General features: G+C 47.3%; 1 long non-coding RNA gene across 1 annotated transcript in view; it reads right to left on the bottom strand.

Annotated features, from left to right (window-relative positions):
- Positions 1 to 9,339: 9,339 nt before the first annotated feature.
- Positions 9,340 to 27,392, bottom strand: part of LOC146359968 (uncharacterized) — an 82,275-nt gene continuing 64,222 nt past the window's right edge. Inside the window, exon 3 of the long non-coding RNA XR_014786892.1 lies at positions 9,340 to 10,576. This is a non-coding gene — a long non-coding RNA (uncharacterized LOC146359968). The remainder of the gene's footprint in view (positions 10,577 to 27,392) is intronic.

Here is a 27,392-nt window from a genome sequence, read left to right as displayed (position 1 = left end):
CTTCTCTTCATCTCACTCGATCAGGAGCCAGAGCAAGGGAAGCTCAGGTTGTCTTTAAACTTCGTGTGTTATCTTCTTCTCTGAAACAGAGAGGTAGAGGAAACAACAGCAGCACAGATTGTTTGAGATGCGCCAACCATGAACAGAGAGAGAAGCAGCAGTGCTGAGAAATGTCCCCATTTCTCGGTTAGGGGCAAAGAATGTAAGAAAATGTGCAACGTTTTCCTTGTCTACTTGCATACCAGACTGGTCTTGCAAATGTTACAAAACATTCCAAATCATTGCACACTGTATCCTTGTTCAACTGCCCTTTCAAAGCAAGCAGGTCCACGAGGCAGTTCCAAATTACTCCTCAAGGCTTAAAGCAGTTAAAAATAATAAATGAGTAATGTGTATTTGCAATCCTAAAGGAAATCAACCCTGACTGCTCATTGGAAGGACAGATACTGAAGCTGAAGCTCAAATATTTTGTCCACCTAATGCGAAGAGAAAAGTCACTGGAAAAGACCCTGATGCTGGGAAAGATTGAAGGCAAAAGGAGAAGGGGATGGCAGAGGATGAGATGGCTAGATAGCATCACGGATGCAATGAATATGGACTTGAGCACACTCCGGGAGAGAGCGCAGGACAGGAAGGCCTGGCGTGCTATGGTCCATGGGGTCACAAAGAGTCGGACTCGACTTAATGACAGAACAACAACAAATGTGTATTTGCTTTGTTTCATTTAGATGTGTAGTACAAGTGGCAAATTCACTCATTGTTATTTGTCTAAGCACTTGCCAGTCTTTGCTGGTGTCAGCAGCTGTCTGCAGCTAATGTGTAATAGTAGAAGTGCAGTACCCCGTAGCCTGGTTTGCACTTCACAATAACACAGATCTTTACAAAAATTATGGGTTATTGTGAATGTGGTAGCATGCTGTCTGATTACTCCCACTGGCTAAACACACCAAAGACCTTCCATCTGTGGTTTATTTACCATGAAGGAACTCTGTCTTGTCTCTCCCCTGACAAGCAAAAGAAATAGCCAACAGTTTGTTGTTGGGTTATTTCTCTGGCTTGATGGAAAGTAGGGGTGTATGAAACCCCGCTTACCTGGCTCCGCCGGGTTCCACTGGGGGGGGGAGGCGCTCTGTCCCTCTCCCCGGAATCCTGGCCAGCCGGCTCCGCTCCGTGGGGATTCCATGGAGCCACTGGCCGGCTCCAACAGCAGGCGGACATCCGGCCACTGGCTAGCAGGGACGCAAATGGCGGTGGCCGTAGCCGCCGCCATTTGCGTCCCTGAATTCAGCCGTGATAGGCTACGTAAAGACTTACGTAGCCTATCAAGTCTGGGTTAAAACAAACAAACGCGTACGCAAATGGCGGCAGCTACAGCCGCCGCCATTTGCGTTCCTTATTTTTGGCCATCTTAGTCTACGTAAATATTTACGTAGACTAAGACGAAGACAAGAAAGGGGAATGAAAATAGCGTAGCGGACGCTATTTGCGTTCCCCTTTATTTTCACCGTCTTACTCTACGTAAATATTTACGTAGACTAAGACGGCGAAAATAAGGGGGAACGCAAATAGCCACTACGCTATTTGCGTTCCCCCTTATTTTCGCCGTCTTAGTCTACGTAAATATTTACGTGGAGTAAGATGGCCAAAAATAAGGAATGCAAATGGTGACGGCCATAGCCGCCGCCATTTGCGTACGCGTTTTGTTTGTTTTTTAAACCCAGACGTGATAGGCTACGTAAGTCTTTACGTAGCCTATCATGAATGGGCAAAAAAAACCCAACCAGACTGCAAATGGTGGCGGCGGTGGCAGCCGGTCGTAAGACCAGCCGCCGCCGAAGCTGCCACTGGAGCCGCCGCCGTCCGGAACATCCGCCCCAGGTAAGTCTCGTCCCGGGGGGGATCCGTGGGGGGGGCGGGGGGCAGGCCATTCCACCACGGAGTTTGGGGGCCGAATGCACTGGCATTCGGCCTCACCAAGATCCGTGGCGGAATTCTCTGACATCCCTAATGGAAAGACAAGCCAGAGTTCCTGGTTCATATGTAAAAACAAACCACGTACAGAAAGTCTGTGGGTTGCCTTGCCACTTGATCAGGCAGCATGCGCCAGCACAATTCTGAGTTCACAACATCCAGAATTTTTTTTTTTTTTTTTAAAGGGTTATTGCGACATGCAACGCAGGGCTATATATACAGTCGATTATAAGAGAATATCTGACTGTGGCAGTGATAGACTTGTCTCTTAAAAATGTCTTCTATATTAAAAAAAGAACAACAGTATCACAAAAGACAAATAGGGCAACAAAAGAAAATGTTCTACAGTAAACAAATTTTTAAAAAAACTTAAGAAGTTACTGAATCCAGACATCATAACCTGGGACATTGAAGGTACAATCCTATGCCCCTTGGCAGGGCATCCCAGGAGCAATGGGATGTATAGGATCTCCCCCGCCAAGGGCAGAGAGAGGGAGAGAGAGGGAGAGAGAGGGAGATGTCTACCACTGGAGGGTGAGATCCAACTTCAGATCTCCCCTCCCATTCCCCACAAAAAGTTCTACATCACTTACCTCTTCTGTCAGAGCTGCAATGTCAGGAGAGGCTAAAAGAGGGGATCAGGAACATGGCATGGATGGATACCCAACCGTGCCCCCAACACAAGGAAATATGTACTTATAGTTTATAATTTTGAGTGGCACTTGCATTCCTTAGATTCCAAGAACACTCACAATTTAGACTAACCTGTTTGGATCCTAAGGGTTTGTTTTGAATCCTTCAGTACCTTTGTGGTTATTAATGTTGGTGAATGATGATGTGTAATGCTTTTAAGTTTTCTGCACAGCCCTCAAATACATTGAGCACCTGTGTGTCGTTTTCTAGAGCCCCTTTGCTTCTTTCCACCTCTTTGGACCAGGATAGCACCCTAGGAAACCTATTCATTACCGGTACTTTCTTTTCCTTAAGTCATTTTCACAAGTGATGCTTAAATCGGGTGTTCGTTTGTTTTTTTCATGTCTCAGGTGTGTAACCTTACATGTAAATTGGATCTATACTGATGCTTTTTTAAATTCCTCTTTTCCACATACTCGCTCCTGTCCTCCGTTAACATTATCCACACATGTACACAAACAGCACAAGAGAAACTCAAAGGTCCTTTTGGTGTGATGTAAAAATACCCTTAGGCAGTCCAGCTACTGGTCAATGCTAACGTGTTCAGTATATTTTATTTTTTAAAATTAAGTTGTTTTCTTGTTTTCCAAATGCACAGAGGTGACATTTAAGTCAAAATGTCAATTTGAAACAAAATTATTTACATTTTCTGTATCCACAACAACAAAATATTGATTCCACTTTTCTATATGGAAAGCTGTTGAAACATTACACTTTGCAAAGGTAAACCATCCTAGATGTGTTCATCATGATTTGAATAAGAGACCTAAAGATGTTGGGTTTAGAGCAGCTCCTAGCTATATAAAGGCCTTTTAAACAAGGCATGAATGGAGACAAAAATAGAGGGGAGTAGCTAGGGTGGGCATGTGTCCCTTTTTACAGAGGGCTGTCCTCTGTTTTGAAGATGTCCTTGGTTTGAAGGGCTGTCCAGTCCAAGATAAAGAACCATCAGAAGAAAGAGTTGGAGCTAGAAGTTCCCCATCAATAGTGCCTGGACAGCAGACTGAGCAAGCAAGGATGGACGGACTCACCCAAGTCTGCTTCACGAGCCGCTCGCTGGACCCCTGCTGGCTGCCTGCCCCTGCTGACTGCATGGTAGGGATGGCGGAGAATTTCTCCACGAATCTCGGGGAGGCCGAATGCCAACGCATTCGGCCCCCCAAAATTGGCGGTGAAATTCTCCGCCACCCCCCCGCCACCCCCCTGGGATGGGACTTACCTCCCTCGAATGTCCCTCTCGGCGGCGGGTCCCGGTGGCGGTTCGTCGGCGGTTCGTCGGGGGCGGGGGCGGCGGCCGGTCTTCCAACCGGCTGCTGCCGCTGCCATTACAAAATAAAGTAAAAAGAAAAAAAAAACGTGATAGGCTACGTAACGATTTACGTAGCCTATCACGGCTAGATTTCCAAAGTCAGCCGTGATAGGCTACGTAAATCGTTACGTAGCCTATCACAGGTGACTTTGTGGGGGGGGAAAGCACGTACGCAAATGGCGGCGCCCATGGGCGCCGCCATTTGCGTTCCTTATTTGGGCCCGGGTAGTCTACATAAAGATTTTTGTAGACTATGGCGAAAATAAGGGCAACACTATTTGCGTTGCCCTTATTTTCGCCATAGTCTACATAAATCTTTACGTAGACTACCCGGGCCCAAATAAGGAACGCAAACGTTTGCATACGTGCTTTTTTTTCCCCCAAAGTCACCCGTGATAGGCTACATAACGATTTACGTAGCCTATCACGGCTGACTTTGGAAATCTAGCCGTGATAGACTACGTAAATCGTTACGTTGCCTATCATGGGTGTGTGTTTGTTTGTTTTTTCACTTTTGTATTTCGCAGCCGGGGAGACGGGGCGCTTCTCCCCGGCCTGAATTTCGGCTGGACGAGGCGGGGCGCCTCCCTCCCCGGCCTGAACTTCGGGGGGAGAACTGAAGCGCCTCCCCCCCACCACGAAGCAAGCTGCGGGACCAGGTAAGTGCCTTTCGTACATCCCTATGCATGAGGCGAACCGCTGGGTGGTCTGCAGGCATCCATGGGCCCTCACCACCTGCCTGAGGATACCAGGTGCTAATACTGGGCCAGCATGCCCTGGTTCTGGCTGCTCCTCTTCTGAATCTGAGCTGCTAACTATCTCCCTGAGCTCAGAGTCAGTCCTGCCACTACATCTCATTATAGCGGTGATGCAAGGCTACATTCTACCACTGCCACTAGTCGTTTCCAGGGTCCAATAGTGGTGAGCTGGATTAAGACACCATCATGGAATGTCATCAGGCCCAGTATTAGCACCTGGTATCCTCAGGCACATGGTGAGGGCCCATGGATGCTGATGCCTGCTCCAGGTTAGTCCCACCAGCCTACCCCTTTCCTCCCCGAGCTTTGTTTTTACTCAGTGGGGGCTACTGGATTTCAACCATGTAGAATTCCAGGGCCTGCAGGAGAAGCCGCCACCACCGGGGAAGAGGCGTGCCTGCTGCTGTTGGGCCTGCTGCTGCCGCCGCCGCCGCCGCCACCGCCGGCACCACCACCAGGCCTTCCCTTCAGACTTCTGCCTGGCAGACCGCCAGTCCCTGCAGGACCAGGCCCCCAGGTACCGAGCCAGCTGTGCTGCTTCTACCTGTCCCTCCCTGGAGGGGCTACATAAGCTGGCTGGCTGAGGTGGCCTGGGAGAGCCAGGGCCTGCAGGAGAAGCCACCACCACCACTGGGTAAGAGGCATGACTGCTGCTGTAGCTGCTGGGCCTGCTGCTGCTGCTGCCGCCGCCGCCGCCGCCGCCGCCACCACCACCACCACCACCACCACCACCACCACCACCAGGCCTTCCCTGTGGACTCCTGCCTGGTGTTATTTTTAAGGGGATTTTTTTAATCGGTTTTTGTTGTTGTTGTTGTTGTTTTTTCTGGGGGATTTTGTTGTGTTTTTAGGGGTGGGTAGCCTGCCTGATAGGCGGGAGCGAGGGGGCATGTGTCCACCTGATGGAGGCAGTGGGGGGAGTGTTGGGGGCCAGAACATACCAAGGCTGAGTGGCAGGCACTGGCAGAGCGCTAGGGGCAGGCCATGCCAGATAAGCGGAACAAGGGAGAGATGTGTAGTATCTGTCCCCTGCTCCGGGCCTGTCCAGAGCCAAAGGATGGCTGGGGGAGGCGTGACCCCATCTTCTGGCCTTCGTTTGCTGCTCTGCAATGCCAGGTCTGTTACCCAGAAAACCTCCCTCATCCATGACATGATCCTGGATGAGGGTGCAGACCTGGCATGTATTACGGAGACCTGGCTGGCTGAGGCTGCTGCTCCAATCCTTGCAGCCATGTGTCCAGCCGGATTTTCGTATGCACAGCAGCCAAGGGCTGGGGATCGGGGAGAGGGAGTGGCTGTTATCTACCGAGAGTCCTTGGTCTTCACCAGACCCCCTCTCCAGGAGACCAAGGTTGCTGAGTGCAGGTACTGGAGGTTGGGCCCGAAGGGCAGTCTGCGGATTCTGCTTGTGTGCTGTCCACCCCGCTGCACGACTGACTCCCTGGCCGAGGTGCTTGAGGTGACTGACTCCCTGGCCGAGGTGGTCTCTGATGTGCGTGTACAGTCCCCTAACGTATTGGTGTTGGGGGACTTCAACGTACGTTCGGAGGCCATCCTCACAGGAGCACCTCGGGACTTCATGGAGACCATGGCCTCCTGGGAGCTGCACCATATTCTAACTGGGCCCACCCATGTAGCTGATCATGCACTAGACCTTGTGTTTGTTTCTGGAGAAGCAGGGAGTGTTCTGGAAGTCAGGGGTATATCCACCACCCCCTTGTCATGGTCAGATCACTATCTGGTGACGTTGGACTTCTCAGTTCCACAACCCCTCTGCAGGAGTGGAGGACCCATTAAAATGGTCCGCCCCAGGCGTCTTATGGATCCAAATGGATTCCTGAATGCGCTTGGGGATTCTCTGGGGCACACCAACGGCCACTCGGTCGAGACCCTGGTGGGTGGCTGGAATACCGCAATCACTGGGGCATTAGATCAGGTGGCTCCGAAACACCCTCTCCCCCTGAACAGGTCTCGGACTGCACCATGGTTCAATCCGCGGTTACGAGCTCTGAAACAGGAGGTGAGACGGCTAGAGCGCCGGTGGCAGAAGTCTCACTCCAAAGACGATCAGACACGGGCTAGAGCTGTATCTTCAGCCTATCACGTGGCGGTGAAGGCAGCAAAAAAGGAATATTATGCTGCCTCTATCGCGTCTGCAGAGTGCTGTCCCAGGAGGCTGTTCCAAGTGGTCTGAAGCCTGGTCGGTCCTTTGGCTCCTGAACCACTGGAGCATTCTAAGGCCTCCTGTGAGGCCTTGGCAAGGCACTTTGCAGATAAAATTGATCAGATTAGGTGTGTTACTCTGCACGCTGTGGATACAGTTAGTGAGCAAGAGGCGGCCTGTGGCAAACCGGTTTTGTGGGATCGATCAGGAGGAAGAAGCTTGTCCAGCTTCTTCCTCCTGATGAAGTGGACAAGGTGCTTTCATCTGTAAGGCCGACCACCTGCTTACTTGATTCTTGCCCATCTTGGCTCATTATGGGCTGCAGAGAGAGGCTGGGTGAGGGGATCAGGGCGGTGGTGAACGCCTCCCTTGAGGAGGGAGTGATGCCATCAGCCCTCAAGGAGGCAGTGATAAGACCGCTCTTAAAGAAGCCCTCCTTGGATCCTCAAGTTTTGAACAACTTTTGCCCAGTCTCAAATCTGCCATTTTGGGGCAAGGTGATTGAGCAGGTGGTGGCGATGCAGCTGAAGGCACACTTGGAAGAAACTGATTATCTAGACCCATTTCAGTTGGGCTTCAGGCTTGGGCATGGGACAGAAACGGCCTTGGTCGCCTTGGTAGATGATATGAGGAGGGCTCTGGATAGGGGTGAATGCTCCTTCCTTGTTCTCCTCGACCTCTCAGCGGCTTTTGATACCGTTGACCACGGTATCCTCCTGGACCGCCTGGAGGGGTTGGGCATTGGAGACACCGTATTGCGGTGGTTCTGGTCCTTCCTGTCCGGCAGGTACCAGAGGGTAGCACTGGGAGAGGAGGTTTCGGACCCGTGGCCACTCACTTGTGGGGTGCCACAGGGTTCCATCCTCTCCCCGATGCTATTTAATATCTATGTGAAGCCACTGGGGGCTATCATCAGGAGGTTTGGGGTGCGGTGTCATCAATATGCGGATGACACGCAGCTCTACCTCTCATTCAAATCTTCACCAAGGTTGGCCGTAGAATCCCTGTCCAAATGTCTGGAGACGGTGAGTGGCTGGATGGGGAGGAATAAGCTGAAGCTGAACCCTGACAAGACCGAGGTACTTTTGGTGCGAGACAACAGAAGGCTGGGGGATGTTGACCTGGTGTTGAATGGGGTACGGCTACCCTTGAAAGACCAGGTCCGCAGTCTGGGGGTCATTTTGGACTCCCAGCTGTCCATGGAGGCTCAGGTGTCAGCTGTGAGCCGGACAGCGCTGTATCAACTCCATCTGATACGGCGGCTGTGCCCCTTCCTTCCCGACCATCTGCTCCCATCGGTAGTACATGCCCTGGTCTCCTCTCGTTTAGACTACTGTAATGCACTCTACGTGGGGTTACCCTTGAAGACGGTTCAGAAGCTGCAGCTGGTACAGAACGCGGCGGCTCGCCTGATTAAAGGCAGCCGCCGGCGAGATCACATCACTCCAGTGCTGAAGGAGTTGCACTGGTTACCAGTTGTTTTCCGGGCCAAATTCAAGGTGTTGGTTTTGACCTTTAAAACCCTATATGGTTCCGGCCCAGCCTATCTTAAGGAGCGCCTCCAGCAGCACCAGACAGGCCGCTTAACAAGATCAGCCTCGGATGGCCTTCTCTCTGTCCCATCAGCCAGGACAGCTAGACTGGTGGGGACGAGGGAGAGGGCCTTTTCTGTGGTGGCCCCCACTCTGTGGAACTCCCTCCCTAGGGAACTCCGCCATGCCCCCTCTTTAATGAGCTTCCATCGTGCATTAAAAACGTGGTTGTTCAGGCAGGCATTTGGGGTGGGTTAGGGTATTTTAGAAAATGTTTTTATTGTAGAATTTTATTGTTTTAAACTGTTTTGTTGTATGTTGTACACCGCCCAGAGTGGCTGGGTTACCAGCCAGATGGGCGATTAATAAATTTAATAATAATAATAATAATAATAATAATAAAAATTCCCCACAACACCACAAGCTGCCCACTACCCATCATGGCACTGCTGCTGCCACTTTCAGTGCCCTTTGGGGGAAGGGGGCACAGATGTTGGGGTGGTACTAGATGCCACTTTGCTGGGTGGAATCCTCAAACCCAGAGCCAGCCCTGAATGTGGTTATGTTTTTCTATTCATTCATTCATTCATTCATTCATTCTATTTATATCCCATTTATCTTCAACCATCAGGTCCTTGAAGCAGTTTACATTAATGATGCTGCTGAAACTCAGAATCAGCCGAATCTAGGAGGCTCGTAATTCTCAAATGTACTATGAGCCCTGACTTTGATCCAACAAGCTTTAAAATGTTCATAATCCAAACTGATAAAGATGAGTTACTTTATATTTTCTGTGCCTGCATCTGCACGGATGACACGACCAAGCAGTCAAATTCTGCCATGTTTGAGCGTGCTCAGTTGTTCGTTGCTGTACCCATTTAGTTTCTGAAGGAAATGAAAAGGTTCTGTTTTCAATGCACCCATGTGGGGTGATTTTTAAGTCTTTAATTACTCTTTGCCAAAGGAATCAGTTGGGTTAAAAGTTTGGGACTGTACAATAACCCAACATAATGAATAAGCATTTCCATGCTGCTTCTGCTTGTTCTGCTTCCACAGGCTCTGCCTGTAGCTCCAAGTCAGTCTTCTATTGTAAACAAAGTGATAACAGATGGCCAGAGACAGAATGTGTCCTGATGCACAGGGTGGGAAAGAGTACCATGTTTTGTACACCACATTCCCAAGATGCGCTTTGGTGAAGTGCATGTGCAAAAATGTGAAGATATTTCAAAACCTCATAAGAAAAGGGAACTGTCAACTGAGTTTATAACACTGGATTCGTAACTCAGCGAGCATCTTATGAATTATGGTGGGGTCAGTTTATGAATCACTAGTTTAAACATTTTAAACTGCAATTGTAAATTCATACCCTTTCCCCACCCATTACCAATATTTTAACCCTCACAATGGGGGCTACAGTCCATTCCCTAACAACTCAGAAAACCTAGAACCTACCTGTTCCCCAACATTCTGTGATCAGTTAAAAAAAAAACCCTACACCATTTCACCTCACCTCCAAAGCACTATTCCCAAATGGTGGACTCGCATAGGCATCACCCTTTGGCAGGTGCCTGAAGACTACTGTATTCCTGAAGCTGCGGAGATCTTTTAATGTCCCAAGACCTGAAGCAGGGGAACCAGGTGCTTCAGGTGTTTGATTGATTGATTTGTACCCTGCCTTTCCACAAAAAAAAAGTACAATTATAATTGATTAAAACAATACAGCAATATATTAAAACACAATAGAAACATAAGTACAGGGGGTGGGGGAGGATAAACTAGCACCCAACCCAACAGACCCACTTATAGGCCAAAGACCTTCTTGAACAAAGCCATCTTTGCCTGCTGGAAGAAGGACAGCAGAGAGGCAGCAAACCTAGCCTCCCTTGGGAGGGAGTTCCACAGCCTGGGAGAGGCCATTGAAAAGGCCCTCTCTCGGGTCGCCATCAAACACGCCCCTGAAGGTAGCAGTCTCAAAAGAAGGGCCTCTCCAGAAGCTCTTAAGAACCATGCAGGCTTGTATGGGAGAAGGCAGTCTTTCAGGTAGCCTGGTTCCAAGCCATTTTCCATTGGCAAGTTCCGAATGACAAGTTGTCTGGATGGCATGTTCTTTTCTCCCTTCTTCCTTGGGCCTCAGAACTCTTTTAATGACCTAGAATCCAAAATACAAATAGTATAATAGCCTTCAGAGACCAACATTTTAGGGAGACATTTTTCTCCCTCTCTCAAAATACTAGAACCTGAGGTCATCCCATAAAGCTGACCCATGCGAGATTCAGGACAGATCAAAGGAAATACTTCTTCACACAGCGCAGTTAAACTACTGAATTTGCTACCACAGGATGTAGTGATGGCCACCAGTTTGGATGGCTTTAAAGGGGGTTTAGACAAATTCCTGGAGGAGAAGACTATCAATGTCTACTAGTCTTGATGGCTATGTGCTACCTCCAGTACCAGAGACAGTGAGCTGGGAACATGGGTAGGAGGGTGCTATTGCGCTCATGTACTGCTTGTGGGTTCCTGGTCAACAACTGGTTGGCCACTGTGTGAACAGAATGCTGGACTAGATGGACCCTTGGTCTAATCCAGCAGGGCTCTTATGTTCTCAACATGAACCAAAGACATAATTTATTTATTCCTCCACTGAGGTCTAAGGACCATGGCATAGGTACACCACTATGAGTTTGCACTTCTCTCCTACCCCACCCCCTTTCAGCTCGTCTGTAAATGAGTCTTCCCTTCCCAGTCCCTCCTTGTCTTGTCCCAAGGAGGCAGATAGTGCAGTTCAGCAACCGGAACTGGTGGAACAGGCAGAGTCCAATCTGTGATTCATGTCCAAGAGCACAAACACAGAGGAATGCACAGGATTCCCAAGCTTGGCAGGCCATGATCTAGCCCAAGAGCAAGGGCAGTTGGGTACAGAACATTCTGGAACATAAACAGATCTCTGGGAACTGATCACTTGTTCCAATGGCATCTCAGCACCAAAATACACACTACTTGTGTATTTGCACTGAGCAGGGGGTTGGATTCGATGGCCTTGTAGGCCCCTTCCAACCCTACTATTCTATAATTCTATGATACTCGTTATGTGTTGTTCTGGCCTTGAGTGCAGAGAGTTTTGTTTTTTAATTCCCAGTGCAGGGGGTGATCTGTGGGGGGGGGCCTTTAATCTTTTGCTCCGCACTTCAATCCCAGTCTGGGATGGGAGGCCCACACCTGCAATTTGCTTTGCCAAAAAGGTATCCATCAAAATGAATGGATCCTATTGGCAATGCAAATTGCAGGTGCAGGATCTTGATCTGGATGAGGACCACAGTGAGGGGGGAAAGGTTATAGGTCTCCTTCCCCTACACAAAGTAGGATCTTGCTCCAGGGATGTAAAAAAAAAGGGGGGGAATAATGGCACTTAATGCCAGAATTACGCAGAAAAGATAACGTATCAAACCTGGTTCAAACTGAGTGGAGCCCTGACTACCCCACTCAGACTCCAGTCCACCTGGATGAAGACTGGAGAGCCTTAAATGGGCAGCCCTCAGGATTAGAACTGAGCATGTAGTCACCTCATCTGCTCCCATGTGGTGAGCAAGATATGGGGAGTATAAGGTCCCTGGCCAGGAGGACCCTGTTTCCTTTGGGGAGTACAATCAGGGGGCACTGTTTCTGGGGGTCCTGGGGCTGGACTTCTCTGAGGTCTTGAATCCAGTGGCCCCATCACTGGCGCTGGCTCACCCAAGCCAGCTGGTTCCTCCTCATCCAACTCTGAGTCCTGGCTATTGCTCCTGTTCTGGGTCATGACACTGTTCAGCAACAATAGCTACTGAACAGCACAGTGTGACCTTCCCCAGCACACATGGCCGCTGACTCATTCTGTGAATGAAAAGGAAATCCATGGCAAGAACCAAACTGGGCACATTTGTTTCCATACTCATTCATTGAGAATGTGATGTTCTTTTTCACCACGTAATGAAACAAACATTATTGGTCTTTTTAATCAGACAAATTGCCACAACGTTCTGTTTAAAATCAGTTGCTCTCTGGAGTGCACTTAGTGGCAGCACTAAACCAGGATGTTGAAGATGAATATAATGGACTTTGCAAGAGATGAATTGGCAAAGAGCATTGGAAGAAAATGAAACTGTGATCCAGGGAACAGATCGTCTGAATGATATAGTCTTATCTAAATGGCTAGTTGAAGGCTGTGACCTGACTCTGAAATACTGTAGCTCAGTTGTTCTGCACCTTACCGAGGTGTCACAGTACCTGACGGCTAATAGTAGGCCTCCTTCATACACCCGCCCCCTCAAGTGGCATGGGAGTTGCTTCTCCACAGTGGAGTCCTAGGCTGCTTGGGAGAATGAGTGAAGACCTTCACTATTGTGTGGGCCTTCCCCTAACCCTGTTAGGAGGAAATGAAGAAACCAGCTGAGAGAGACTGGCGTGATCCATCTCAAATGCATTGGTTGACCAAGATATTTATTCACACATCAAGCAGTGGCTCCCAAGCCATGGCTTAGCATACATGCTGACATGGCAACTGTTTTACACTGGGTACTATTTCCAGGTACATTGTATCTTCTCCCTCTCCTTTTACTATTTACCATACATATTATTTACTATTCATCTTCAGCTCCACACACCTTCTCAAGACTTGCTTTTGCAGCCAGACCTGTTGCCATGGAAGCATGGCCAACCTATGACAACATCGCCATATTCAGAAAATGCGTAACAAGCCACATCAACAGAAAAATTGTGCATTAGAAATATTCCAATGTTTCTGCCTGTGGCAACAACAATAAAGCTACAGGGATTTTGAGGTGTGCCTTGATCTATTTCATTTGAGCCACCTGTTGCCTTTACACAGCAAAATGTGTTAACAAGCAGCCATAAAGACTCTTTAGTGCATACACTAGAGCAGGGATGGGCAACATGTGGCCTTCCAGGGTTTTTTAGCCTACAACTCCCATGATCCCTACCCACTGGCTATGTTGGCTAGGGCTGATGGCAGTTGTAGGCCCAAGCATCTGGAGGGCCACAAGTTGCACAAGAGGGTAGCAACTGATGTCCCATAGGTCAAATCTGGCATAAGAAAAGTCACTGGCTGGCCATCAGCCCAAATAACTCATCTCTGTACTCATCCAGGATCATTTGTTGTGGCTATCACTGCTGTAACGTTACTGCTGACTTTATGCTGGCATGAGCTTTATTCATTGTAGAAGAATGTGGGAAACTGGAGTGATGTATTTGAAAGTTATAGGTTCACCTATATTTGCCCATTAAGCTAAACCGTTGAAGACTGAGGACTGACAAAAGGAAGCACTTCTTCACACAGTGTACAAACTATGGAATTTGCTGTCACAAGGTGTGGTAACAGCCATCAACTTAAATGGCTTTAAAAAGGCATTAGACAAAATCATGCAGGATATGGCTATCAATGAAGGTTATATGTTATGTCCAGGCTCAGTAAGCGTGGGGAACAACAGCAGGATAGGGCAATCGACGGCAAGTCTTACTTGTGGACTTCCCATAGGCTTCCCATAGGCATCTGGTTGGCCACTGTGAGAAGCAGGATGCCTTTGGTCTCATCCAGCAGGACTCTTCTTGTGGTATGTTCTTAAGGTAAGTGAACATATTGCATTGGCATTTCTTTTGACTGGCCCGTCCGGAACTAATTTTATCTCTTGACCCAACCCCAAACCCCAGACGTAATTGGAAAACACTTGAACATAAGATCTTTTCAGAGTTACACCAAGTTTAATCTACCCCAGTTTTGTGTTTCCAATAACAGTCAGCCAGATACTACTAGGAAGCTCCCAAGCAGCACAAGAAGGCAATGGCAAACTTATTTTCTTTGTCCCCCACTTGTAGTAGCCAGAGGTATGCTGTTTCTGAACATGGAACATGGAAAAAATGAACAGTTAAAATTATTCTCTTGCTTACATTTGCAATTCTTGATTTAATCGTTCATAGTTTGACCCAGGGTCTGGTATGTATGTAATAATATCTACAATATAACAGGCAACATAGTGCCTGCACTTAGAGACAAATGCTACAGGGGAATTCAGCCTATACACACACTATGGTGGCTAGGAAGGCTAAAGCAGCAGTACAAGAAAACTGTGGCCAATTTTTGTTACTTCAAATAACATGATTGTATTAGGAGTAATGGCATTAATAAAGTCTCAGGGTGAATTGGAAAATAATAAATGCTTCTTATTGAGAGTCCAGTTTAACTACATGAACTGCAGAGTGATAGAACAGAACTCTTCAATCAAACAGTTCTCAGCCCGATAAGTGTTCTAATACTTACCCAATGAAAAATAAGATACGTGAGGAGAATGGTTATCTCCTGAACTCTTGGCTGGTCAGCAACACTGACAACAAGGCACTGCTTCCTAGATAGTCCAAACATGGGGGGGGGAGTAGTTCAAGGGGGAGGAAGTTGCCCTTACCTTGAGAAGGATTACCATGAAAGGTATACAGTTAGAATATGCCAAAACCAGCAGAAAACTAGCAGCCCAAGAATCTTGACACAATGGATAAGGCCAAGAATTACCTAAGAGGTGGGGGAATGAGACCATGGCAGGACAAACAAAGTGCCGCATGTATGATTATCTGCTACTTGGACAGAAGTCATGGGTGTGTGTGAGGTTGAATGACCTCCTGGCTCTCAGGGAACAACTTTGTTTCCTTGAAGCCAAGGTTGCTGAACTGGAGAAGCTGAGAGAGGCAGAGGTTGGTGGACTAGACCTTAAGGTACCTAATAGCAGTGCCCCAATCCCTGGGTGACAGCTCCTCTTCTGTCACAGAGGATGGGGGTCTTGGGGAAGGAGGGTGTCATTCTGAGGAAGAGGGAAATGATCCCTCAGAAGAGACCCATTCCTTGGAAGATGAAAAAAAAATACTCTCAGGCTGAAGATTTGCCACTGGGGGGAGGGGGGCTTGTGGTGGTGGGAGATTCGATCATTAGACACACAGTCAGCTGGGTTTGTGATGGGCATGTAGACTGTATGGCCAATTGCCTGCCTGATGCAAAGGTTGCGGATATCACATGCTGTCTGAATAGCTTTGTAGATAGTGCTGGGGTGGAGTCAGTGGTTGTGGTCCATGTTGGTACCAGTCATGTGTGGAAATGTAGTCATGAGGTCCTGGAAGACTAATTTAGGTTGTTAAGTAGGAGGTTGAAATCCAGGACCACCAAGGTGGCTTTCTCTGAAATGCTACTTGTTCCATACACATGGCCAGCTAGACAGGCGAAGCTGAGGAATCTCAATGCATGTAGAGAGGAGGGGCTCAAATTTGTTGGGGAGTAGGGAAGATTTTAGGACAAACCAGGCCTGTACAAGAGGGACAGGCTTCACTTGAACCACAAGAGAACTCAGCTGCTGGCCCTTAACATAAAAAAAGGTGGCAGAGCAGCTTTTAAACTGAACCCTGGGGGAAAGCCAACAGGAGCTGGAAAGCATCCAGTTGGGGATGAATCATCCCTAGGGGGTGAAGATGAAAATATTTCTGATTCCCCAAATGTAGAAGAGGAGGAAATAGGTCTTGAGCATATGGTCAAACATGATAGCCAGTCAAAGAAGCCTAAGGGCCATTGCAGAAGATGCACATGCCAGAGACATCTGGGGAGGGACACCGTGTATAGGTGTTTCTGTGTTACTGATAGAAACCTCTGAGCCAAAAAATGAGAGTTGGAGTGCCTGGTTTTAAAGGGGAACCTAGATATAGTGAGCATAACGGAAACCTGGTGGAATGGAGACAGCTAGTGAGATATGGTCGTCTCTAGATATCAACTCTACAGAAACTCTACAACTCTACAAGTTGTACAGCTAGTGAGATATGGTCGTCTCTAGATATCAACTCTACAGAAACTCTACAGAAACTCTACAAGGAAGGGCATACTGGAGGAGGTGTTGCTCTGTACATTAAGAAGGGCATAGTTTCAAGCAGACTAGAAAACCTAACATTGCCAGACCCCTCCACAGAAATACTTTGGGTGACATTACTGAGTGCCAAAAGGAATTTAGTACTAGGGACATGCTATTGTCCCCCAGACCAGAATGCTCAGGGTGACCTTGAATGGGAAAATGAAATCAGGAAGGCATGAGGAAGTGTTGTAATAATGGAAGGCTTCAATTACCCCTGCGTAGACTGGATAAATGCAAGTTCCAATCATGAATGGTTAAATTTCTTGATGCCCTAAATGACTATGACCAGAGGAACTGACCAGAGAGGAGGCAACCATAGATTTAATCCTAAGTGGTGCCATGCAGAACCTAATGTGACATGTGAGTGACCACAGTGCCATCAGACTTAATATATATTTAAGTGGAAAATTGCCAAGGAAGTCCCATTCAGTCACATTTGACTTCAAAAGAGGAAAGTCTCTAAAATGAGGGAACTGATAGAAAGGTAGATCAAAGGGTGAGTCAAGAGGGTTAAATGCCTTCAAAATACTTGGAGGTTACTCAAAACCACAATATAAAAGCTCAGCGAGAATGTATACCACAGGTTAGAAAAGGTAGCACCAAGTCCAAGAGGTTACCAGCATGATTAATGAGCAGTGTCAAGGAAGCTATTAGAGAGAAGACTTCTTTCAGAAAATAGAAGTCTTGCCCAAATGAGGAGAACTGTCAGGAGTGTTTCTGAGCGCAGGGAGTGGGGTAGCAGTTCAGATTCTGAAGGAGAACCGCCAGACATGGGGGAGGTGTTTTCCCAGGCTAGTCTAGATATGAGTAGGCCAGCTTCCCAGGTTACAAACATCCAGCTGGCTCAGGATGAGGATCCCTCTTCACACACACACCCCGTGAGAGGCAGCGAACAGGAGGCGGGGTCTGAGGAGTATGACCTAATAGATGCCAGACGCAGGCGCAGAGCAGAGAGAGAGAAGGCAGGGCAGAACTTAGACGGTCTACCCGATTGGCCTTGTGTGAAAAGCTGCGCTTCGAGGCCTCGCGAGAAGAGAGGGACCTCCCCCACTTAAGTTAGGCTAATCAGACCGCCTCCCTCATCAAACGGCAGGCAACTCTCATAACTTCCTTTTGAATCCCCTGAAGGCATTCCTTTGTAGACTGAGAGTCACTGAGAATTTGCATCTGTATGACCCTGTGAAGTAATGGATTAAAAAGCTGTAGACTGAAGTAGGGATGTACAAAAGTCACTTACCGTTTTGCGGATCTGCTTCATGGTGGGGGGGGAGGCGCTCTGTCCCTCCCCCCCGGAATCCTCGACAGGGGAGAGGCGCTCCGTCCCTCCCCCCAGAATCCTGCCCGGCCAGCTCCACTCCGTGGGGATTCTGTGGAGCTGCCGGCCGTCTCTGCCGGTGGCCGGACATCCGGCCGCTGGGCAGCAAGGACGCAAACGGCGGCAGCCATAGCCGCCGCCGTTTGTGTCCCTGTACTTAACCATGATAGGCTACGTAAATATTTACATAGCCTATCACAGCAAAGTAAAAAAAAACGCATAGGCAAATGGCCGCGGCTACGGCGGCCGCCATTTGCATTCGCTATTTTTTGCCGTTCTAGCCTACGTAAATATTTACATAGGCTAGAACGGTGAAAAATACTGAACGCAAATGGCAGCCGCCGTAGCCGCCGCCATTTGCATACGCTGCGCCCAGCCGCGGCAGGCCAGGAGACCAGCCCCCGCCGTCTCCGCTGCCCCCGCAACTTCTGCCGCCACACCTTCCACTGCTGCACCTTCCACCGCCCCTGCTGCCCCCGCCGCCCCCACCACTGCCCCCGCCACCCCCACCACTGCCCCTGCCGCCGCCCCCGCTGCCACTGCACCTGCCGGCCCCGCCACCACACCTTCCGCCGTCGCCGCACCTTCCGCCACCCCCTGCACCTTCCGGCATTGCTGCACCTTCCGCCGCCCCCGCCTCCGCACCTTCTGTCGCCGCTGCCACACTGCTGCACCCGCCGCCAAAGCCGCTGCCGCATCTGCCCCAGGTAAGTGCTGTCCCGGGGGGTTCTGCGGGGCAGCGGGAGGGCAGGAGGCCATTCCGCCATGGATTCCAGGGAGCCGAATGCCAGTGCATTTGGCCTCACTGGAATCCGTGGTGGAATTCTCTGCCATCCCTAAACTGAAGCCTCTCGTCTGTGTATGTTTGGGCTTAGAAGTAAGGTGGGGGCGAAAGGAATCCTGACAAGAACCAAAAGGAGCACAAGCTTGGACAAAGGAGGTGCAAGAGACAATAAGAGATGCAAAAAAAGCATCTTGAATGGAATATTGATAACAACATCAAGGCCAACAATAAAGAATTCTTTAAATATACTGTATCAGAAGCAGGAAACCAGCTAGGGAGGCAATTGGACCGTTGGATGACAATGGAGTTAAAGGAGTAATAAATAGGGATGTACGAACCCCCCCATCCGGGTTCTCTGGGCACCCGCCCAGCCCCTGCCCCTGCTCGCTGGTCCCCAGACCATGCTTGAGCCCTTGCTGTGCATGGCAAGCAGCCTGCACTCACCCCAGTGGCTTCATCGATTTCTGCGGTTGCCTTTGGGGGGGGGGGGAGTGATTGCAAAAATGTGCATATTTGCATATGCACGAAATGCATTTTTTTACAAAAAAAATGCATTTTGCGTGTGGACAAATATGCGTATTTGCAAATTGCGCATTTTTGCAATTGCCATTTGATTTTTTTTTTTAAAAAATGGTGACTGCGGAGCTCACCGAGGCCGCCAGTGTGAGTGTGGGCCGCTCGCTGAGCGTGGACAGGGGGAAAGTGGATGCAGTGGCTTGGGGAGCGGGGCTCAGGGGTGTGGGCAGGGGTGTTCTGCCAGATTCCAGGACAGAATCGGGCAACCACACCATCCCTAGTACTAAACGAGGATAAGAAGGTTGTGGACAAACTGTAAAGATTATAAACAGTGGCATCCCACAGGGATCTGTACTGGTACCAATGCTTTTCAACTTGGTCATAAATGATCTGAAATTAGGAGCAGTGAAGTGGCCAAGTTTGCTGATAACACCACATTATTTAGGGAGGTTAAAACAAAAAGGGGTCATGAGGAGCTCCAAAAGGATCTCTCCAAAGTGGGAGAATGGGCATCAAAATAGGAAATGCGATTTTGTATGTAAGCAAGTAAGCAAGTGTAAAGTGATGCACATTGGGGCAAAAAAATCCAATTTCACATATAAGCTGAGGGCTAGTGGTTATTGACCAAGAAAGAGATCTTGAGGTTGTGGTGGACAGCTCAATGAAAATGTCCACGCAGTGTGCGGCTGCAGTGAAAAAGGCGAATTCCATGTTAGGCATAATTGGGAAAGGTATTGATAATAAAACTGCCAAGATCATACTGCCCTTATACATATCTATGGTGCAGCCACACTTGGAATACTGTGTACAGTTCTTGTCACAGCACCTAAAAAAGGATATTGTAAAGTTGGGGAAAAGTGAAGAAAAGGGCAACTAAAATAAACAAGGGGCTAGAGCAACTCCCGTATCACGAAAGGTTACAACATCTGGGATTGTTTACTTAGAAAAAAGGCGAGTAAGGGAAGACATGATAGAGGTGTACAAAACAAAATTATGCATGGTGTGGAGAAAGTGGATAGGGAGACAGTGCATATTAAACTATGAAATTTACTTCTGCAAGATGTAGTGATGGCCACCAATTTGGATGGCTGTAAAAGGGGATTAGAATGACTACTAGTCATGATGGCTATACGCTACCTCCAGTATCAGAGGCAATATGCCTATGTCCCCGAGTTGCCGGGGAACCTGTACAGGAGGGTGCTATTGCACTCATGTCCTGCTTGCAGTTTTCCCTTGGGCAGCTGGTGGGCCACTGTGTGAACAGAATGCTGGACTAGATGGACCTTGGCATGATCCAGCATGGTTCTTAGGTTCTACTTCTAAGCTATCACACACTATAAAACCTCTCTCGTCTGATAGAAAAGGATGCCATTTTCCCTGTAGAGGAAAGTCCCCACCCATCCAGAGAACCCCCCAGATTAACCAGCTTTGTTAAGGGGTCTTCTAACCTTCTGTTCATCCCATGAGCAAACAGGGAATCTCAAATAAGGGGCTGAGAGGAGTCTCTTAAGGGGTGCAAGGTGTTAACCCTGCCCGCAAATCCTTGTCAGCAGAGCAAAAGACCACCAAATGTTGTCAGCACAGGAGGCTAGATTTTGGTTGAACATTCGGTGAATGTTCTTAATGGTAAGAACAATTCAATAGTGGAACCAATTACCTGTGGAAGCTGGGGAGGTGCTCCCTCATTAGAGGTCTTCATGCAGAGGCTGGAGAACCATCTGTTGGTGAAACTCTAGCTGTGAATTTCATGCATCAAGCTGGGGGTTGGACCAACAAGGCCCCCTCCTACTCTAGGATTCTGTGTAATTCTGCTCTGTAAAGGTCTTTTACATGGCCAGTTTTTTAGAGTTACTAAGTTTTCAACTAAACATTTATTTTTATTTTTAAGACATGAATGAGATATTCAAGTTAGCTGCAAATAATTCAACAATTACTAGCATGATCAGGGTGGGTCTCCTGACTTTCCTCGTCGGGGTTATTATCTATAGCAGGCAGAATGTGCACACACACACACGTGCGCACACTTGCACTCACACTGTCCTAGTTCAAAGACAGAGTCCTCTATCAGGAGGTGTTTTCAAAACACACAGCTTCCTCTAACTGGGAGTTCTGCCAACAGAGATGCTTCAAAGGTGCTGGTAGTAATGAACAGCGATAAGGTGCATGGCCAAGAAACAGCTCATTAGGCAGTTCAAGAAATCCAAGCAATGGAGACGTAGAGGCGAAGTCAGAATCAGTCCAAAGTCATTCATGAAGTCCAGTTCAGGTCAGGAGTTCAGAATACACAAAGCATGCACGGATACCAGTGACAGATAAAGACATTGTTGCCAATGATGGCTTGACTGGCCTTGCTGCCTTTTATACAGGCTGTAGCCTGGACACACCCAACTCCCAGCTTCAACTCATTAGCAAGCTTTCCAGCCAAGTCAGCTATAGGAAGAAGGCCTTCCCAGATTCCTTGACTGTGGGCCGACGCTTCTCCTAAGGGGCTAGGATTGCTCTCTGAGCTTCATATGTAGTCTTTCATGAGGGCTGATGCTCTACTTCTGACTTGGGATCCAAACCTTCTGGGGAAGGAGGAGGCAGAGGAGGGAAGCCCTCACCAGAGGAGGGAAGCCCTCACCAGATAGGGGGAATGTCTGCCTCCTCTTCAGCTGCACCCCCGACACCCTCCGGAGACACTGCCGCTGGATCATTCTCAGGGGAAGAAGAGTCCTTGAGCTCAGGTAAACCAAGTTCCTCCTCCTTCGAGGACCCCTCGGGGGGTGGGGGTGTATCTTACACACACACACACACACACACACACACACACACATGAATAGAGTAAAAGAAGAAGGGGGAAGAAGTTCCACAGGCATGGTGTAATGACAGACAAAGAGTACTGTGTCCAGTTCTAGGCACCACACTTTAAGAAGGATGCAGACAAGCTGGAGAGGGTTCAGAGGAGGGCAACGAAGATGATCAGGGGACTGGAAACAAAGCCCTATGAGGAGAGACAGAAAGAACTGGGCATGTTTAGCCTTCAGAAGAGAAGACTGAGGGGAGATAGGATAGCGCTCTTCAAGTACTTGAAAGGTTGTCATGGAGAGGAAGGCCAGGATCTCTTCTCAATCATCCCAGAGTGCAGGACACAGAATAATGGGCTCAAGTGACAGGAAGCCAGATTCCGGCTGAACATCAGGAAAAACTTCCTGACTGTTAGAGCAATATGACAATGGAACCAATGACCTAGGGAGGTTGTGGGCTCTCCCACACTGGAGGCGTTCAAGACGACGCTGGACAGCCATCTGTCAGGGGTGCTCTGACTTGGATTCCTGCATTGAGCAGGGGGTTGGACTCAATGGCCTTGTAGGCCCCTTCCAACCCTACTATTCTATGATTCTATGACAACTCCAGGTAGCTGAAGTGGGTGGAGACGTCCATATGGGAGCACATGGTCTGTAAAATAAACAGGTAGTGACTGTTTCCCTAAAGTACATAAGGTAATTGGTTGTGTGAATAAATTTATGATACATGCTGATCACCAAAATGCCTATCAACATCTGTGTCTCTTTTCCTACACAGGCACTGGGCTGCTGATGGGCTTTCAAGTTGGCCTTTGGCCTTGAATTGTTCCATTTAAGATGGATGGGTTACTCTAGCTATACATTTATGCATACGCCAACAGCAGAGCTTAGTCTTCTGCATTTTAACTATCTTTTATCATGTTCTGTAGCTTGAAGGACATTTTTCATGGATTTGCTAAGCCTCTCATTTCTACTATGCAACCCGTCTATTATTCTGAGTAATCACACACTTTCCATCTCTGTAATATTAATTTCCCAGCTTCCATCTCCGTGGCTCTGAGCAACTATCCTTCCTCCTTTTGATACAGATCTCCCATTATTGTTAAGTTCCCTATTATCACAGCACTTTCCTTTCAGCTTTTAAACTGAATACATTCATACAGTAAATATTAGTTATGGTCTTAAAACTATGCCCCAGCAGCCAAGATCCTTTCATACATAGCTGTGTCTTTGTGTAGCTGTTTCTTTTTGCTTTTCCTAGCAAAAAAATCTGCATCAATCGAGACAAAGAATTTTCAGGACATCTAGTGGTACAAAGTGGAAAATGCATATTCATGCAAATAGGGTTTATTTACCTTTCTGGTAAGCATAAAAACTATCACAAGCTTTTGTGGCTAATGAGGGCTGCTTTGTCAGAGGGTTGGAACCTAAACTGACCATCCTGCATCAATGTCATATGATCATAGAATCTTGGAATAGTAGGGTTGGAAGGGGCCTATAAGACTGTTGAATCCAACCCCCTGCTCAGTGCAGGAATCTAAGTCAAAGCATCCCTGACAGACGACTGTCCAGCTTCATCTTGAATGCCTCCAGTGTGGGAGAGCCCACCACCTCCCTAGGTCATTGGTTCCATTGTCATGTTGCTCTAACAATCAGGAATTTTTTCTTTATTTTCAGCCGGAATCTGGCTTCCTGTAACTTGAGCCCATGATTCCATGTCCTGCACTCTGGGATGATTGAGAAGAGACCCTGGCCTTCCTCTCTATGACAGCCTTTCAAGTACTTGAAGAGCGCTATCATATCTCCTCATAGGGCTTTGTTTCCAGTCCCCTGATCATCTTCGTTGCCCTCCTCTGAACCCTCTCCAGCTTGTCTGCATCCTTCTTAAAGTGTGGTGCCCGGAACTGGACACAGGACTCCAGATGAGGCCTAACCAGTGCTGAGTAGAGGGGAACTAGTATTTCCCGGGATTTGGAAGCTATACTTCCATTAATGCAGCCCAAAATAGCATTGGCCTTTTTTGCAGCCACATCACATTGTTGGCTCATATTCAGCTTGTGATCAATAACAATTCCAAGATCCTTCTCGCTTGTAGTATTGTTGAGGCAAGTATCACCCGTCTTGTAACTGTGCACTTGATTTCTTTTTCCTAGGTGCAGAACTTGGCATTTATCCCTATTAAATGCCATTCTGTTGTTTTCTGCCCAGCACTCCAGCCTATCAAGATCACTTTGAATTCTGTTTCTGTCTTCCAGGGTATTAGCTATCCCGCCCAATTTTGTGTCATCTGCAAATTTGATCAGCATTCCCTACAACTCCTCCTCCAAGTCATTAATAAAAATGTTGAAGAGCACTGGGCCCAGGACTGAGCCCTGTGGTACCCCGCTCGTTACCTCTACCCAGTTTGAGAAGATCCCATTGATAAGCACTCTTTGAGTCCTATCTTGTAGCCAACTGCGGATCCACCTGATAGTTGTTTCATCTAGCCCACTTTGAGCTAGTTTGCTCATCAGGATATCATGGGGCACTTTGTCGAAAGCTTTGCTGAAGTCGAAGTATATTATGTCCACAGCATTCCCACAGATCAGTCTAGGCATCCTTCCTATGTTGATTTCCCCCCAACACACCCCCTTTGAGTGATAAGAGTTCTTTCCCTTTTTGCAACAGCCTGCAAGCACATAGGGCTAAGGACGACGCTATGTCCACTGCAAAGTAAATAACCAAGAACATCTATATTTCTACATAAATAAAATGCCAACACATTCACATGCACACACCATACATCATGGCAGCAAAAGTAGGGTTGCAAAGTCTCTCATTCCAGAGGGAGGAAATGGCAGAACTAAAATCAGGACTCTTCTTTGTGTCCAAAATTTAAAATACACAACACTGTCCTCAGCGAGAGCCCCAGACCTTTAAGTTACTCCATGATCCCATAAGGGGCTTCTTCATACAGAGCTTTTATCCTGCAATTGAGATTGGTTACTCATGGAAGTTTGTGGGCCCTTTAGATGACGTCGTCAACTTCCAGGGCATCTCCTGCACTAAATGACCTTTATTCCATTTGTTAAAAGATCCGAGATATGAGCTATCAAATTACAGTGCTTGAATTCTGCTTGAGTTCCCTCATGAAAAACGAAAACTCACAATGAGAGGAGCTAGACCAATGAAACATATGGAAGTCTCAGATAAGTGGGAGAAGGGGGAGAAGGGGTGAAGGAAGTGTGTAAAGGGTGTCCATCGTGATCCTGCATTTAAAACGGAAGCAGAAAGCCTGTTTTAAATTTGGGATTTTAGGCTGGTGTGGAGATGCTCAAGGACTCTAGGCAAAGAAACTGCTGTTTCTGCATATTCATGCAATGCAATCGTGTTCTCTATTGGATGTCACACTTTCTGGTCTATAAGTATTGGCTTATTGTTAAAACAGGCAATGCAGACTTTTGTCCATTATGGTTCGATCTGATTGTATGTTTTGAAGGTTGCAATCCTACACTTACTAAGTAAACTTCATGAGAAGTAAATTCCAATTAATTCCGTGGAATTACTTCCAAGCAAACATGCTTTAAAAAGATCATTGTTAAAGCATTAGCAGTCTCACAATGCAATCCTTATACCAGTCTATTCCAAGTCCCACTGATTTCAATTAAGTATAGCTACTTACTCCTGGATAAATAGCTGTAGGATTGTAGCCTGAATCAGTGATGGCATTTTGCAACATCCAGCTAAGAGGGTTTGACAGCTATAGAGCTCATATACTCAGGCATTACAACGTTACATACAAATCTTTGCAATTATATATTGCATTTTTATTATGTTTTTATTTGTAATTGTAAATGGTCCTGGGCATTTTGAACTGAAGAGTGGTAGAGAAATGTTTTAAATTCCTTGGATTCCTACTATTCTATGATTCTATGAAATAAATAAAACAAATAGAATCTCTTTGGGATTTTTTTTTTTTTTTACATATGTGGAATAACTCAGTTTCCCACAGCTTATGAAGCCATACAAAACAGTTTCCCATTGCTTTTCGGAGCACTTAAGTGATGACTACTTTTTGCTGGATTGTGCTCTGTGGCTTGGATCCTAAGACATTACTTCCCCTGGAAGTTACCTGGGACCTCCAAAAAGCCTCTCTGGGTGGTCAGGGAGTCCTCCTGGACAATGTGGGATGAGGTACTGGGGGCTTTGGGGGGAACAAAAGGATGGGAAATGCAATGGACACTAGAGGCTCCAATGTTAGTGGGGCAGTGCATCCACTCTGGGTTTCAGTCAGAACTCCTTTAGAGTTCTGACTGAAACCTGGTGTGGATTCATTGCCCCACTGACATTGGAGCCACCAGCCTCCACTGGGAAAATGTTCATTCTGGGAACATCCTTAGTTTACCTTTCTACAGATCCAAGACAGATATTGGGTGATTTCCCCCTACCTAGCAGCCTTTTCCCACCCCCCCATCTCACATTGTTTAGGAGAGCTTCCCAATCCTCTAAAGCAGATTCAGGTGGTTACTGGGAGAAGAAGGAGATGGGAAATGTTCTTCCTGTGAACTTCCTTAACTTATCTTAAGATCCAAGTGTATGTGTGCACAGAGCAGGGACTATATCACAAAAATGGTATGACTTGGACTAAGAATTCTTTGCTTGTGGGAAATAATTATAATCTCATATCCCCATGACAAATGGGGTTCACCCATTTACCTGTACATGTCGGCACAGGTAGAACATACTGAGCTAATCAGTGAAATGTACATACATCCCGATCAGGTTTGTTATTGCTCAATCCCAGGTTCCTAAATGGCACCTGTCCCTGTATAAAAAAAACTGGACACCAAGTATTCAAGGTTTGCAAAACTAGCTATGCTAAACTGGCATTCATAATCAGAGAAGTTGTACACTACAGAATCAAGAAAATGCTGTCAATCTCTCAACCCTTCTGAATCTGGGCTAAGTAAAGTTGTAAACAATCATGTTGTACAATAAAGATTGTCCTCTTGTTAAGTCCTTAGGAGATGTTGCTTTGGGGACTGGGGCTGGGGAGTGGGGGGAAGTGTGTTCCTTGCAAGAGGAAAAAAGCAGGATATAAAATAAACAAACAAACAAACAATGTGCACTGAAGAAGAAAAACTCTACTACATCTAAATGTTCCAGTTTAAGTCAAGTTCTGCCCATCCACGACGCCCATAAAAGGAAACAGATGAAGGCACAGGGACATCCAGCCTTAAGATCTCAAGAGAGAGTATTTGACATAAATTGCAGCATAACAACGATATAGAACAGTCAAGGGTGATTGAACACACTTTCAGAGACAATTATTCTGTGCAGCAGAGGCATTTAAATAGACAAGAGTCTTGAAGTAACGGGCGGGGGGGGGAGAGAAAGAAAATACTGTCAATAGCAGCTTTTATTTGCAGAAGCTGAGAGAATCGATAAATATTAACTTATGTAGGAAGAAAGTAGGCATCATACAGAATAATGATGGGGATGAACATTCAAATCTCGGATTCCCAGAATCAAATGGGGAAAAAAATAATACAAAACTCTTTAGAAGGAAGATGAAAAGGAGAGCATTCCTGAAGCCCACTTCTCCAGGATGCTTAGTCAAGGGATATCAGTACAAGACTGATGGAAGATTTCTCAGG

Source organism: Heloderma suspectum, chromosome 1, assembly GCF_057233095.1.
Source record: "Heloderma suspectum isolate Gila_16-S chromosome 1, 16-S_ref, whole genome shotgun sequence".
Taxonomy (NCBI): Eukaryota; Metazoa; Chordata; class Lepidosauria; order Squamata; family Helodermatidae; genus Heloderma; species Heloderma suspectum.
This window is presented reverse-complemented; position numbering and strand designations above follow the sequence as displayed.